The 16,017-nt window shown below is 49.2% G+C and overlaps 1 pseudogene; it reads left to right on the top strand.

Moving 5' to 3' along the window:
* The first annotated feature begins 685 nt into the window (after nt 1–685).
* The window catches only part of LOC147008813 (uncharacterized), a 15,336-nt pseudogene continuing 4 nt past the window's right edge, over nt 686–16,017 (top strand).

Below are 16,017 nucleotides of genomic sequence, written 5' to 3'. Positions count from 1 at the left end.
CTCTGACTGTCCCTACTCTACCGCGCGGCTCAACACGTCTTGTGGTCCCGTCGATCCGCTTATGGAGCCCAACACCCCGATTTGGCCTCGTCTGGTGAGCAGGCGAGGCCTGGATTTGTATTTTTGACCTTGTGAACAGCCAGTTCGAGCACACCGTGGATCTTCCGCTCTTGTGCCGTCGACCTTACGGAGGCTGAACGCACTGAGGCTGGTGCCTGAGCGGTGCGACAAAAGGACGACGCCGCCATCTTGCCACGCAGCGTGTTCGAGCTTGGGCACTCGAATCCGTTGACATCGGCTTCTCACGAGCTGCATTCATGCCTTTGACACTTTCCCCTCGTCCATGAGGGATCATCAAGTACTCTGTGTCTTGTCTGCATGTTGTCTGCATGTTGTCTAAGGTTTATCTCACTGGGGTTCCCTTCGAAACCCGTAATCCATAGCTCCTTCGTTAAGAGCGGGTTATAGATTAATTATAACGTTCGTGAATGTTTTGCTTGTGTCGTTTTCCCTGATGTGTCCCCAATAAATCTGGCTGATTCATATGAAAGTTGCTGCATTGAGTTTATTCGTGCCATGCTGAGGAACAATTTGCTCGATTTGTATTTAAAACCAAAATGGTTATGGACTGGCAGACTTCGCTCGTCTCTGACAAACCCAGTCTGTAACCGGGGTCTATTTCCCCAACTAGCAAGGCACAGGTGTGCTTTGGTATCGTGATCTGAGGAGCGTAATCCGAGACCTGTGCCGAACCAGCCGGCGTTATAAACCCTGAAACAGCGGTGCTGTTAAGTGATGCCGAATCTTCAACATTTGGCTGTCAAGAGAGTGGGGTGCGAATCCCGCCACCACCCGATCTATAACACTGGTGTCAGGAGTGGGATGCAAATCGCACCACCGCGCGATCTATAACACTGGTAGTCAGGAGTGAGGTGTGAACCCCTCCACCTCCATAAATTTGCAGAACACCGATTCAACAACATCTGGTGTCGTTCGCACCTCAAACATTGGTTATGAGAGGCGCGGGGAAAAATAAAAAGGTCGCTCGCAAATTCCAAATTCGCTTTGATTTTATTTTGAGCGGATTGGGTGTAAAACGTCGAAATTATAAAGAAAGATGGCGTCACAAAATAGCGGCGCGGTCCACCTCAGTGCGACACAAAGCGGGAGAGGGTTACTATGAATAGCGTAACGAACCGCACAGTACGAAGAAAAGGCTCACGCCCACCGTTTCAAACCACGTGGTCATGGCATGCACCATGGCAAACGATGCAGGACGACTACGCGTACATTGGCGAGCTTCAGGCACGATTGGGGGATGCCTTGGTGCAGGTGAGGTGTGATGAGAGTTATATGGAGGAGTTACGGATTGGATTGGACGAGGAACAATGGCACGCGGACGAGGTTCAGGAAAATTATGTGCACAGGAAGTCACAACAATTGTCCAATGCACAGGAACGAATTCGGGGGCTGGAAAAGGACTTAGCCAACACAGTCGAGGTACTACATGGAGAAATGAGTAAAGTAGAGTGGTTTACCCATGAGTTGTCGGAACATGAGAAGAGCAAACTGAACAAAGGAATAGAGGAGGAGCAAATTTGTAACTCGCGGGATAGGGAGAACTTGGAAAAATTATGGAAAATAAAGCTGGAAAAGGAAAAACGGAACACGATTTGGAATTGAAACAACTGAAGGAAGAGGTAGATCAGGCAATCAGATAAGAGAAAGCCGAGGACAGAAGATAAAAAGAGGAGAGAAATATCTGGAGCAAAGGAAGGAAGAATTGTTGGAAAAGTCAAGACAGTTCAAGGAACAACAGGGAGAAATGAGGAAAGTAGAGTGGAGTACCCATAACTTGGAGCATGAGAAGTGCGAACTGAACAAACTAATGGAGAAAGAGCAAATTAGTAACTCCCAGGATAGGGAGAACTTGGAAGAAGAATGGAAAACAAAGCTGGAACAGGAAAAATAGGAACACGATTTGGAATTGCAACAACTGAAGGAAAAAGTAAGAACAGGCAATCAGATAAGAGAAATCTGAGAACAGGAGATAGAAAGAACAAAGAAATATCTGGAACGACTAAAAGAATACGGTAAGAGAATGGACGAAATGAGGAAGGAAGAATGTGAAAGAGGTGTGGAGATGAGCAAGGAATTATGGGAAAAAGCTTCTGAGTTACAGAAACACCAAAACAAAGAGAGGGAATTACAAAACGAGCTGAGGATGTTAAGTGAGGAAAGAGAGAGAATGGAGAATGAAACGCTAAGGAACTACACTGTGCAGATTGAACAGTTGGAAGCCAAAGCAAGATTAAAGAATGAGATGGAAGAAAGAGTAGTGAAAGAACAACGAATGAAGCAGGAAAGGGAAATCAACCAATTGAGAGAAACGATGAGATTGGAGAAGGAAGAACAAGAGAGACGGTGGGGTAGGAAACAAAAAGAATATGAATTTGAAATTGACCAACTGAAGGAGAGAGCAAGGTTGGAGGACGCAGAGATGGTGAAAGAACAAGGAATGAAGCAGGAAAGGGAAATCAACCAATTGAGGGAAACAACGAGATTGGAGAATGAAGAACAAGAGAGATGGTGGGGTAGGAAACAAAAAGAATATGAATTTGAAATTGACCAACTAAAGGAGAGAGCAAGGCTGGAGTACGCGGAGATGGAAAAACTCCGGAAAGATAACGAACAACTAAAAAGGCTCGGAGAGGAAGAATGACTCAAATGGAAAGGAAAATGGAGCCAGGAAGTAGAACAGCACAATAATGTGGGATGTCTGACATCACCACAGGGAAGAATGTTAGTGGTGCGGGACTTGATTGACAGCACTCGTGGGATGAAACCACAATTAGAGCAAACCCTGGTGAAGGAGACATTGAGGGAGCATACGGGGTTGTTGATGAATGAAACACATTTTGAGCAGGTCCAGCATGTGGAGCTGACAGCCCCAGAGGAGTGTGACGAACCGATGATGAGCAACCTGCTGGAGAGAAGCGACCGGACCGAGGTGACTCTGGAACGGAGCAGGTACGAGGGCACATGCATACATGGTGCGGACGATGAGCTTAAGTTAGGAATTGGAGTTTATTTTAATGAGGAGACTCTATCCGATGGGGTGCACGTATGTTTGATCCCTGAATGTGTGTGTGGAATGCCTGTGAATGAATGCTGTGAGCGCACAGTTCAGACTACAGCACCGGTGTGTGCTGCCAAGGCTGAAACGTGTGTGAGTACTCACGTGGCGGTCGAGAATGTAACCCTGGAATGCGAGGCAGTTAGTCAGTACGCAGGCAAGGTTGAATGTGTGGAATGTGAACATATATCCTTGGAATGGGTGGATCCTGCTGTGTGTGGGAGTCCTGAGTGTGGAATGAGTGGTGATGTAGGAAATAGGTTAGAGGTGCAAGGGGAAATAGAAATGCCACCAGGACAGAACTTGACACAGTGGAGAAAAACCATAATGGACAGCTCTGCATGGGTTCTTACAGAGTTAGAGGTGCTGCATCCAGGAGCAGGCTTTAGAAATTGGATGTTAATTTCTCTCTCAGCCTCACAGGAACTTTGGGGTAGAGCGCTGATGAGTTGCAAGTGGCACTGGTGTGTGTCGCTTGGTATTCAAACCTCTCTGAGGATACGAGGGGTTCGGCTAGCTGAGTGGGGTTTATCTGTCTTCAGGGAGTTAGAGAGAAGAGCGGGAGGCCACTCCCCTGATTGGGGTTTGCCTGATTTCCGCGAACCCTGGAGAAGAGGGGGAGGCCGCTCCCCCGATTGGGGTATACCTGACTTCCACGAACCCTGGAGAAGAGGAGGGGGTAGACCACAACCCCAATTGAGACGTGACCCCTTTGATCTGTGGCGGAAAGGCGGCGGGGCCATGTAATGGGTAATGAGGGATTCGTTCACTCACTCCCCTTCCAACGCGCTGAAGAAGCAGGCCATATTGGGAAGTAAAAATTTTGATTGAAAATTATATCGAGAATGATTGCAAATTGAGACTGACATAAGGGATAACAAAGAGTGGCTTGTTTGAGGAAAGACTGAAATGCCTGGTTGGAAACATGCAGAGGTTCCATGTGGCTGGTGAAGAGATTTTGATGTTTTGTTTAAATTGTTGGAAATATACTATTTGGGCAATATGGAGGAGGCCAGCGGACGACGGACGTAGTGACAAATTGATTGGGGTTTGATGAAAAAGTGTATCAGTTAAATTTGATGACCAAGTGGGATCTGAGGGACTGGTGTGTTTTTGTTTTCACATAAAAGTGAAAGGTGTTGGATGGTATTGTGGACTGGGTGTGTGGCACTGTGGAATGAATGACTAAAGTGTTTGGGGTGAATGGCGTGATTGTGCGAATGAGGAGAGTGAGTGCGAACAACGTACCCTGTCGGTAGGAGTCTCCTAACCAAGTTAGTGTAGGTTAGGGGGACTTAGAGGATTTGACATGGATTCTGGCTGCTGTTCCATTGTGCAGGCGGACTGCTGGGGGTAGGTGCAGGCCAAGGTATGGTGGTACTGGCTGGGAGTGTGACATGGTATTGGAAGTTGGTGAGTCAGGAGAGAGGGCACCAGGGCTTTGGGGGTTCCTGGCAGGTGAAGGCTGTCAGAGGTGCCAGGAGAGCACAGTATTAGTGCCAGGAGAGCACAGTATAGATGCTAGGAGACCACAGTATGGGTGCGAGGAGAGCACAGTATGGGGGCTAGAGAGGTACCCCTTAGTTAGGAGCGCCAGAAGCACGCTCAGGTGAACCCCGAGGTCGCTGAGTGTCCTCCACCCCCGATTGGAAGCAGGCAAAGAGGCCTACTAGTAGTCATACTTCCCAGCCAGCGAGTGATGCCTAGAACCACCAAATCAAAAAAATACAAATAAGGGCCTTGCCCAGGTTTAAAAGAATGGAACAGTGTGCCAGGTCAGGAAAAATGGGTCATTAGGATCATTCTAGTATAGTCGGGTTTGTTTCATTGTTTAGAGCTAAAAGTAAATGGTTAAGTTCGATGAACTCTCCTCCGCACCATTCATGCGTTACACCTGGTATGAGTAAGGTTGATGGGGAAATTTGTTAACAAGGGCCAGGCTAGGTCACCCTCTCTAAGTGCCAGAGAGGCCACCAGTATGTCATGAGCACACACCCACGAAGATAATGTTTGAGTGAGAAACACACCATCCTGTCTGCTTATAAATAAAAAAAAGAAAGAAAGAAAAAAGAACGTATGAGGAAGACCATACCAAAACAAGTCCTGCCAAACACAAGTCAGGCAAGGAAGGTACAGGGTAAACTTCATCTCACCTGGTCTGAGGACATCACACCCACTTGCGCCCTCAAGAATGCCTCCAAACTGCATTTGTTTTCCATCGATATCACCGTGCCACCATTGCTGTGCCAGCTGCTATCCAATGCAGGGCTTGTTGCCTGCTGCTGCTCGTGAGTAGGCCATATGGGCCAGTCATTTTGTGGGCCATATGGGCCGAAGCATTTTTGTGGGCCATTGAGGCCAAAGTGCTTTTGTGGGCCATATGGGCCGAAGATTCATGCCATTTTCTGGGCCGTTGCGGCCGAAGATTCATGCTATTTGTGGGCCAATGCGGCCGAAGATTCATGCCATTTTGTGGGCCGTTGCGGCCGAAGATTCATGCCATTTTTGTGGGCCGTTGTGGCCGAAGATTCATGCCATTTTGTGGGCCGTTGCGGCTGAAGATTCATGCCATTTTGTGGGCCGTTGCGGCCGAAAATTCATGCCATATTGTGGGCTCAGTGGGCCGAAGAACTCTCTGTGAGATTAGACCACTGGGCCGACTGAACTCACCTGGTGAGAGGCCAATAGGGCCATGAAGTGAGGAAACCCTCAGGTGTGAATGGGCAATACTGCTGGGAGGGGGCATGAAGGAGCGAACACATTAAAGAACTTTGAACCTTTGAATGTCCTGCTCCTATGCAAATATTGGTGTTAAAAGTAAAATTGAATGCCCTCCCGTTCAAATCCATAATTAGAATGTTAAGTGGTGTGCATAGAGTGTGAATTTGTTTGTTGGATTCGTGATCCGACACACTAGGATAGGGACATGCCAATCTTACTGTGACACTTGTTTTTGGAGTTAAGTGCTTCCCATATTGTGGGTTAGAGTAAATGGGAGATCGGTGCTGTACGTTAGACAGGGCCATTACCGTGGGCTGCCCCAAATGGAGGCTCGGGAGAGACTCGGGAGAAAGGTGGGGGTAGTGTTGTGGAAATGGGCCCTTTGTGTGTTATTAAATACAGGATTAGCCCAGATCCCCCCTTAAATGCGTATTTAGCCAGGTTGTTCAGTAATTGAACATTACATGTGTGTCGGGAGGTGTAGCCGACTGTCCAGTGTTCGTACATTGGTGGTGTACCGGGAGGCGCCTTGATTCTTTTTCCTTCCCCTCTCCGAACTAGCCCCGCCAGCACTCTGAGAGTGTCGGTCGGCGAGACGTGTCAGCAGCCGATTAGTGGAGGACAGCTGCAATCTCGAGCGATGGACCAATCACGGGTCCCCGGGGGAGTGTCCAGAAGAGCGAGCGCCGGGAAGGCAAGGGAGTAACTGCCTGAGTGTCGAGTCATGATCGGCTGTGGAAGGGACGGCTGTGTCTGTCTGCGATCAGCTGTAAAAAGAGGCTGGCTGCTTGGTGAGTCTGAGATTGGCTTTCGTGAGAGGAGCGAGCCCCAGGAAGGCAGGAGGAACTGCATGGGGGGAGTCAGCGATCGACTTTTGTGAGGAGGTCATCGACGGGTTCATCCGGAGTCCAGTGACGGAGCCTCTGACTGTCCCTACTCACTGCGCTGCTCGACACGTCTTGTGGTCCCGTCGATCCACCTGCGGAGCCCAACACCCCGATTTGGCCTAGTCTGGTGAGCAGGCCAGGCCTGGATTTGTATGTTGGAAATTGTGAACAGCCAGCTGGAGCACACCGTGGATCTTCCGTTCTTGTGCCGTCGACCTTACGGGGGCTGAACGCGCTGAGGCTGGTGACTGAGCAGTGCGACAAAAGGACGACGACTCCATCTTGCCACGCGGCGTGTTCGAGCTTGGGCGCTCGAATCCGTTGACATCGGCTTCTCACGAGCTGCATTCGTGCCTTTGACACTTTCCCCTCGTCCATGAGGCATCACCACGTATTCTGTCTTGTCTGCATGTTGTCTGCATGTTGTCTAAGGTTTATCTCGCTAAGGTTCCATTCAAAACCCGTAATCCGTAGCTCCCTAGTTAAGAGTGGGTTATAGATTAATTATAACCTTCATGAATATTTTGCTTTTCGTGTTCCCCACTGTGTCCCCAATAAATATGGCTGATTCATATGAAAGTTGCTGCATTGAGTTTATTTGTGCCGTGCTGAGGAACAATTCGCCCGATTTGTATTTAAAACCAAAATGGTTATGGACTGGCAGACTTCGCTCGGTCTCTGACAAACCCAGTCTGTAACCGGGGACTATTTCCCCAACTGGCAAGGCACAGGTGTAATTTGGTATCATGACCTGAGGCGCGTAACCCGAGACCTGTGCTGAACCAGCCGGCGTTATAACCCCTGAGACGGCGGTGCTGTTAAGTCACGCCGAATCTTCAACATTTGGCTGTCAAGAGAGTGGGGTGCGAATCCTGCCACCGCCCGATCAATAACAATAGGTCGGTAGGAATCAAACGCTGGTTTTTCTTTTAATTATTTGTTTTTCCCAAACGTTAAAAAATCTGTTAATTGTTTTGTGGGAGGAGAGACGGGAAGGGTGGAGGTGAGAGGATACAGGGGAAGGGGTGGAGTGGGAGGAGCGAGGGGAAGGGATTGGGTGAAAGCAGGCAAGGGAAGGGGTGAGGTGGGAGGAGGGATAGGAAAGGGTTGGGTGGGAGTCTGGAAAGGGCTGGTGTGGGAGAAGAGAGGGAAGCAGTGGGAGTCTGCAGGGAGGGGTTAGGAGGAGAAAGAGGTGAGTGGGATGTGGGAGGAGAAAGGGTGGGAGGATGGAGAGGAATGGGTGGGGGGAGGGACCCGGCAATGCTGGTTACTCCTGCTATTAGCTCTATATTTTAAGTGTAAGGTGACTTTTCAGCTTTATGTTGCAATTGTTATGTATAGCTCAAACATTGTAAAATTCAGAATTAACAAATAAAACCTATGTCTGTCATTTTATCCCTATCCTCCAACCCCCCCCCCCCGGAACCGCACTGGATATTTTACAAATCACACCCTGCATATGGCAAAGGGGAAAGTCCCACGTGGAAAGGGAAAAACACCACGTGGAAAGGGAAAAGTCCCAGGTGGAAAGAGAAAAGCCCCACTTGGAAAGAGAAAAGTCTTAGATGGAAAGGGAAAAGTCCCGTGTGGAAAGTGAAAAGTCCCACGTGGAAAGGGAAAAATCCCATGTGGTGTAGAAAAAGTCAATGAAATGCGGCAACGAGAAAAGCACCACATGGTAAAGAGATATATATATATATATATATATATATATATATATATATATATATATATATATATATATATATATATATATATATATATATATATATATATATATATATATATATACACATACATACAGTGGGGAGAACAAGTATTTGATACACTGCCGATTTTGCAGGTTTTCCCACTTACAAAGCACATAGAGGTCTGTAGTTTTCATCATAGGTACACTTCAACTGTGAAAGACGGAATCTTAAACAAAAATCCTGAAAATCACATTGTATCATATTTAAATAATTAATTTGCATTTTATGCATGAAATAAGTATTTGATAAATCATAAAAACAGAACTTAATATTTGGTACAGAAACCTTTGTTTGCAATTAGAGAGATCAGACTTTTCCTGTAGTTCTTAAGCAGGTTTGCACAGAATGCAGCAGGGATTTTGGCCCACTCTTCCATACAGATCTTCTCTAGATCCTTCAGGTTTCGGGGCTGTCGCTGGGCAACACAGACTTTCAGCTCCCTCCAAAGATTTTCCATTGGGTTCAGGTCTGGAGACTGGCTCGGCCACTCCAGGACCTTGAGATGCTTCTTACGGAGCCACTCCTTAGTTGCCCTGCTGTGTGTTTCGGGTCGTTGTCATGCTGGAAGACCCAGCCACGCCCCATCTTCAATGCTCTTGTTGAGGGAAGGACGTTGTTGGCCAAGATCTCGCGATACATGGCCCCATCCATCCTCCCCTCAATACGGTGCAGTCGTCCTGTCCCCTTTGCAGAAAAGCATCCTCAAAGCATGATGTTTCCACCTCCATGCTTCGCGGTTGGGATGGTGTTCTTGGGGTTGTACTCATCCTTCTTCTTCCTCCAAACACGGCAAGTGGAGTTTAAACCAAAAAGCTCTATTTTGGTCTCATCAGACCACATGACCTTCTCCCATTCCTCCTCTGGATCATCCAGATGGTCATTGGCAAACTTCAGATGGGCCTGGACATGCGCTGGCTTGAGCAGAGGGACCTTGCGTGCGCTGCAGGATTTTAATCCATGACGGCGTAGTGTGTCACTTATGGTTTTCTTTGATACTGTGGGCCCAGCTCTCTTCAGGTCATTGACCAGGTCCTGCCGTGTAGTTCTGGGTTTATCCCTCACCTTTCTCATGATCATTGAGGCTCCATGAGGTGAGATCTTGCATGGAGCCCCAGACCGAGGGAGATTGACTGTTCTCTTGAACTTCTTCCATTTTCTAATAATTGCGCCAACAGTTGTTGCCTTCTCACCAAGCTGCTTGCCTATTGTCCTGTAGCCCATCCCAGCGTTGTGCAAGTCTACAATTTTGTCCCTGATGTCCTTCGACAGCTCTCTGGTCTTGCCCATTGTGGAGAGGTTGGAGTCTGATTGATTGAGTGTGGACAGCTGTCTTTTATGGAGATAACAAGTTCAAACAGGTGCAGTTAATACAGGTAATGAGTGGAGAATGGGAGGACTTCTTAAAGACAAAACTAACAGGTGTGTGAGAGCCGGAATTCTTACTGGTTGGTAGGTGATCAAATACTTATTTCATGAAATTAAATGCAAATTAATTATTTAAAAATCATACAATGTGATTTTCAGGATTTTTGTTTTAGATTCCGTCTTTCACAGTAGAAGTGTACCTATGATAAAATTTCAGACCTCGACGTGCTTTGTAAGTGGGAAAACCTGCAAAATCGGCAGTATATCAAATACTTGTTCTCCCCACTGTATATATGGTTGTAGATTTCGACCCGTCGGCGTGCGGACAACCGCTTCTAGCAAATGGTGGCCGCTCTCGCCCACCGAATGGACAATCTAGTCACAGCCTTCCGGATCAAATGCCAGAATCCCGCTACGGGTGTGTTTTGAGCACACCACAGCCGAGTCAACACTCTACCCGCGTTACAGGGTCAATCACCGAATTGTCGATATACCTAATTAATCGCGCGAGCAGACTACCGAGAGACTGTACCTCAACGGGACCTGCTTGAAACGAGCCGTTTAAGCAGCTCACTTTGTTTTGGGGAAACCGAGCAGGGTATTATCGCGAGGCCCCGTTGGACCCGATTCTATTATCGGCTATTTAAAAACCATCTATTATTCCAAATGCAATACGGCGGTTCAATGGAGGGAAAGGACGCAACGAACAGGTTTACATTCACACAAGGACATTTATTGTAATAAAGTATGTATGCAGGCATGCACGTATGCAATTAAACAAGGCAAAACACGTATGCAATTATACAAGGCCAACACGCATGACAGGAGAACGACAACCGTTCTACACAATCACTTAACAGTTTATACTACTTAGTAGACATGGGCCCACGGGCACACGTACGCACACACACACACCCACCCAAGAAATGGTAGCTGAGTCCTTTAATAACGGGCTCCAGCTCGGAGGACAGGTGAGCTGAAACCCAGGACCTATCTCCAAACTCTCCACCTCGTGTGGTCTTCAAGTTGTTCAGACCCGGGCTCCAGCAAGAGCGAGCTGGACCCAATCGCCGTGAGCCGTGATCCTTCCCGAGCTCCAGCGAATCTGCCTGCGCTTCTCAACACGTGCTGGTGAGACAAGGCACCGATCCTTCCCGTCGATGCGCCGCTTCCCCGAGGAACCACCTCCAAGATGAGGCCGATGAGTCGCACCAAGCCGGGAACCAAATAGAGAACAAAGAGCTCCACGAACCAAGAAGAGCTAGCCAATCAACCAGCTCAACTCTCTTCCGATGAACAAAAGCAGCCGACTCTCTTCGACGAACCAAGCCAGAGAAGCCACCACCAGCAGCAGCTCGAGCCGAGCAACCGGCTCAACTCTCTTCCAAACAAAGCAGCTCTTTAAAAAGCCTACCGAGCCAAGCAAAGCTAGAAGTTTACTCAAAGCCTCAACCCTAACCCGAGCCAAGCAGAAGCCGAAGCTCTACTGAACCACCCTGAACAAAGCAGAGTATCCCTTTTTTATTCCTATCCGCCCGCTCCCCCGCTCCCGGCGTGACTCATGCCCTCGTGCTCCATCCCCCGCTCAACCACGGATGGGAAGGAGTTGTTGACGTCATGAATCACGGGACGGGTGGGCTCTTCTTCCTCTTCGCAGAAGAGGGGGAGGGGCATCCCCATTGTGTTATGATCGCTCCCTCACTATTAAATTGAATCACGCAGCGCACTTAATCGATTTCTGCCCATTAAACAATGGAAGGTGAACTATCTTGGGAACAAGCACTTATCGACATAACTGACTAAAGGAACCTGAATGTTGTGTGCAATCGAATTCTCAAATTCGTAACACGACCCCCTCCTCTTTATACAGACTCGTCCCGATTCGTCAAATTTTCGTGTGACCAGCATGTGTAAGTTTTCCCCTCGTATGTTTTACCTTCGGATCCCTGAGTGCGACATTTCATTATACGTGTCCCAAAAATAAATAACCTAATGCGCTGCGTTACTAACTAAACAAACTCTCAGACTCATTTGGACAACTTAACTAAAATTGCCGGTGATAAAACAAACATGCAGGTGTGGTTCAACTTATCCATTACATTACACTAACCATGGCACAGGACCTGTGTTCTGTGAAAGGGGAAAAGGTAAAAGTCCTTTCAAAATCCTTGGTGCAGGGGAATGGATGGAGATGGCCGCAAAACAAAAATGAACATGATGAATGCACGGGTTGCCTGCAGAGCAGTCCTTGCAAAACTGGATGATCCTGGCGCACATGGTGATGGATGGACACGGGGACAAATGCAAACAAGGCCTCGCAGGCATGGGGTCATGGTAGAGGCAGGCAAATGAGGCATGGCAAGGCAGGCCCATGCAGAACAGGTGGCTGCAGCACAACAGGCCGGCAGGTGAAGCTGGCCGGCCTCTGTTGTGGTTCCATCATGTCTGGAGGGAGTGTGGTGGTGCCGGCCGCTCTGAAGGCGGGCTCGGACCAAGCCTACTGTCTCCCCCCACTCTATCGCCTTTGCCTGTCTCTGTCCATACCCACTCCCTTAATTTTCCACAAAACACAACAAAATTTAGCCTCTCTATGTCTTTATTATTTTTATTTCCCTATTATAATTGTCTCCCTAACCCCCTTTATCGTCTTTGTCTGGCTAACCTATCCTGTCAACCTAGCCTACTCCCAAACCCTACGTTCCCTTCCCGGAGGGGAACAAGGGAGAGCTAGCGTCCTGTGTCGAGGCCCAACGAAGCCTCAGGATGGCCTCCCCAGAGTTCAGCGATCTATAACCAAAGTGGGTCCAGCGGCCCACAACGACAGCGAGGGGATGGATGGTGCGGAGGGGTACATCTCCTAATCCCCCCCCCCCAATCTTATTTACATGTTTAGCGTACCCGAAACTTATTTCTAACCTATGAGTAACGTGCTTTGAACCTATGTGTAATGTATCTCCAACGCATATTGACGTATGTAGATGTATTTGATATCTTCCAGGCGACCACAGAACTTAATGAACGTGTTACTAACTTACAGCTACCGTATAATGGCGTATTGGCAGCGTATAGGGGAATTGGTATATAAAAATGGGGTTCACACAGGAGGAACCCATCAGTGTTCCAGACTCCATGGTTTTTTTTTTTTTCTTCGGCATGACGGTGATGTTGACACTTCGATTTCTAGTGCGGTTATGATTTAATTCGTTGAGCGGCAGCCTATTAATTATATTATAACCGCACTATAAATCAAAGTGTCAACATCACCGTCATGCCGAAGAAAGAAAAAAAAAAAAAAACCATGGAGTCTGGAACACTGACGCTAATCATTACCTTGACGTGTTTCGACTTATGAGTAACTTACAAGTGACGTGTGTCAACGATCGCGTAACGTGCCTACAATTTATGGCCAGCGTATGCTGAACATGTGAGTCATACGCTGGCATACGTCGAAAAATTTCAAGCATGTTAAAATTTGTCGACAGCTCGGCGTACTACGACGTATGCCAACGTACTACGAGGTATGCCAGCGTACTACGACGTATACCAAACTTACCCATAACGTATTCGATGTGTGCCAGCGTTTTAGACAAATTTTTCATACGTTGGCATATGCTGGCTAAATGGTCAAGGTGTGACATGGCCTTTTGCAGAGACTTTATTCCCAATGATGCATTCCTTTTAGCCGGTACATCCTTCGCAGTGTCACTCTGCTGCATCCGATCCGGTAGAGTGATCCGGTTCGGAAAAGGCGGACCGAGGGCATGTTCACCGGTAATTATATCACTTGATTAATTAGGTAACCCGATTAACCCATGGATGGGAGGACCTTAGGTCACACGGTTGAGTTATTGGCGTCCACGGTCGGTTAAGCGACCCGCCGTGTCACGGAATTATCCATGTGCAATGGCCTACAATTCCGGGGAGCCTGGTGGGGAAAGAAATAGCTTCCCCCACCGAGTGGTCTTCTCACCCGACCCCCTGGCCCGCAGCAATATATACATATACATATATATTGTTGCGAATTCGCGCCCGCAGGCGTGCGAACGGCCACGTAACTCGAATCGCGGCACGTCGCCCACCGGACGGACAATTCAGTCGTGACCCTCTCGGACCAACGCCGGGAGCAAGTCATGGGTGGGCCTTTCGGCCTCACCATGATCGTGCCAATCGGCCCCCCGCGTGGGATAGGGTAGTTCGCCAAATTCGACCTACCTAAGTACCCACACGGAGGGTAGACCGGGCGATCGCACCTCGCCGCAGGTCGACTTCGGACACGGGCCACTTTAAGCGACCTGTTCCGTACTATCGGGATAACCGAGCGGTGTTATCGTCAACCTCGATGGTTCCGATTAATTATTGGGCGTCTTTTAGCCCACTACCAACCCTTTACGTGAAACAGGATGGAGATTCAATCAGAGAAAAGACGAAGCGAAACGGGAAAACAGTTCACACAATGCACATTTATTTCCCGGCACACGGAAAGCACGTATATACAGCCATACAGTCAAAATGCACATAAAGCAACCAAAACAATAAAATCAACAACGACGCAGAGTTAATACCGACTACACGCACACACGGCAACACTTACACAGTTTTACTTTACAGATGGCGCCAACACACATTTACACAAAAGCAAAGGAAAGAAGCCACCCTCATAGACAAGGAGGCAGACAGGCCCGTAGGCCAAATGTGCGCGGGACCTAGAGGAGCGGCCAGGTCCGCGAGACCGGGGGGGTCGTACCCGCGTCCTCGTGAAGCGTTGGCAGGCGAGCCGCAAATGTGGCCGCGCGGCTGTGCCCCGACTCCATGCTCCTTGGCGGGTTTCGTTGGCACCACGTGTGAGGGGGGTGGGGGGGGGTGGGAACATGGCCTGCTTTTGCACTATCTCAGCGCGGGGAAAAGGAGATTGTTGATGCCCTGGGGGAGGGGAGTGGCTGGCTGGCTTGGGTCCCGCGACGAGACGAGCGATCCCACACTGCAACCTCGTCGCCGACCGTCATCCTTCTTGCCTCGGACCCGAGCTCCCTTGCCTGCAGTTCCACCGCGCGCACTCGCCTCAACTTCACCAACGCAACGCAACGCGTCCCCAACAGCCACTTCTCGACGACCCTCTCCAGGCAACTCCAGAACTCAACTCTTCCTGCAACTCTTCTCAGTTCCGCACTCTCCTCACCCGACCGACTCGACTTTGCCACTCTTTTAATTCGCCTTGCGCTCGCCTTTTTATAGGCGCAGGAGAAGCGTATATGCAAATTTTAGGATTAGAACGCAATGGGAGGTGGGGCCACGCCCCCCCCGGTAAGCCATTGGTCGGGCAAAAATGGGCGTGAACCTCTCCTGATCCTAAAATTTGCATATACGGACTTCACATACACACGCTTGGAGGCGGCGCCAAACCGCCCTGCGCTCGCCAATTGGACGGAGGAGAAGTGGGCGTGAAGCATTTCTGATCCGCTTTTTCCCCTCGGATAAGCCGCCATTCGCGCTCGCGGCTCGGTGCTTTTGGCACCAATCGCCGAACGGGCCCGAGAGAGCCCGACGTTCAGTGTTCACAGGTGGTGCGGTTGTTGGTTGTGAAGGAGAGAGGCGTAGGTGGTGGAGGGTTTTCGGTGGTGCCTTGCCGTGCACCCACTCTCGAACAGTCTTGAACGCCAGTCGATGTCTGGGGGGGGGGGGCACCAAGTTCGTCTGTCGCGGCGAAACTGGTGACGTCCAGTGACCCACACGGTCGGTCTGTGACTGACCCACGCCTCACTCGGTGACCGACCCGTGCCTTACTCGTTGTCCGCGCTGCTCACACCCACACGCGCAACACACGCTCGCTTGCTCAAGCACTGGGAAGGACGAATTTTCTCGGTGTCGGCGCTGGTCAGACACCTACACGCTCACTCGCACGCTTCCTCGCTTGCATGCTTCCTCTCTGGCTTGCTTCTTCCCTCGCGCAATTCAACTCTCGCTTTCTTTTTGGCTCGATTGCCTGCTTCTTGCTCGTTTTTCTTCTTGCTTTCTTCTCTCTCAGAACAGACCTCCAATTCTTTTTATATCTGCAGCCTGTCTCGGTGGGCGCAAAGTCCCCCCAAGCTCACCTCGTCCCACTTGCCCACCGTAACCATGACAACCTGGGCTCTCGAAAAAATGGTGGGCGTCAGCGCTC

The sequence above is a fragment of the Eptatretus burgeri genome, chromosome 18 (assembly GCF_056783735.1).
Source record: "Eptatretus burgeri isolate ZD-2024b chromosome 18, Ebu_testis_v1, whole genome shotgun sequence".
Classification (NCBI taxonomy): domain Eukaryota; kingdom Metazoa; phylum Chordata; class Myxini; order Myxiniformes; family Myxinidae; genus Eptatretus; species Eptatretus burgeri.
This window is presented reverse-complemented; position numbering and strand designations above follow the sequence as displayed.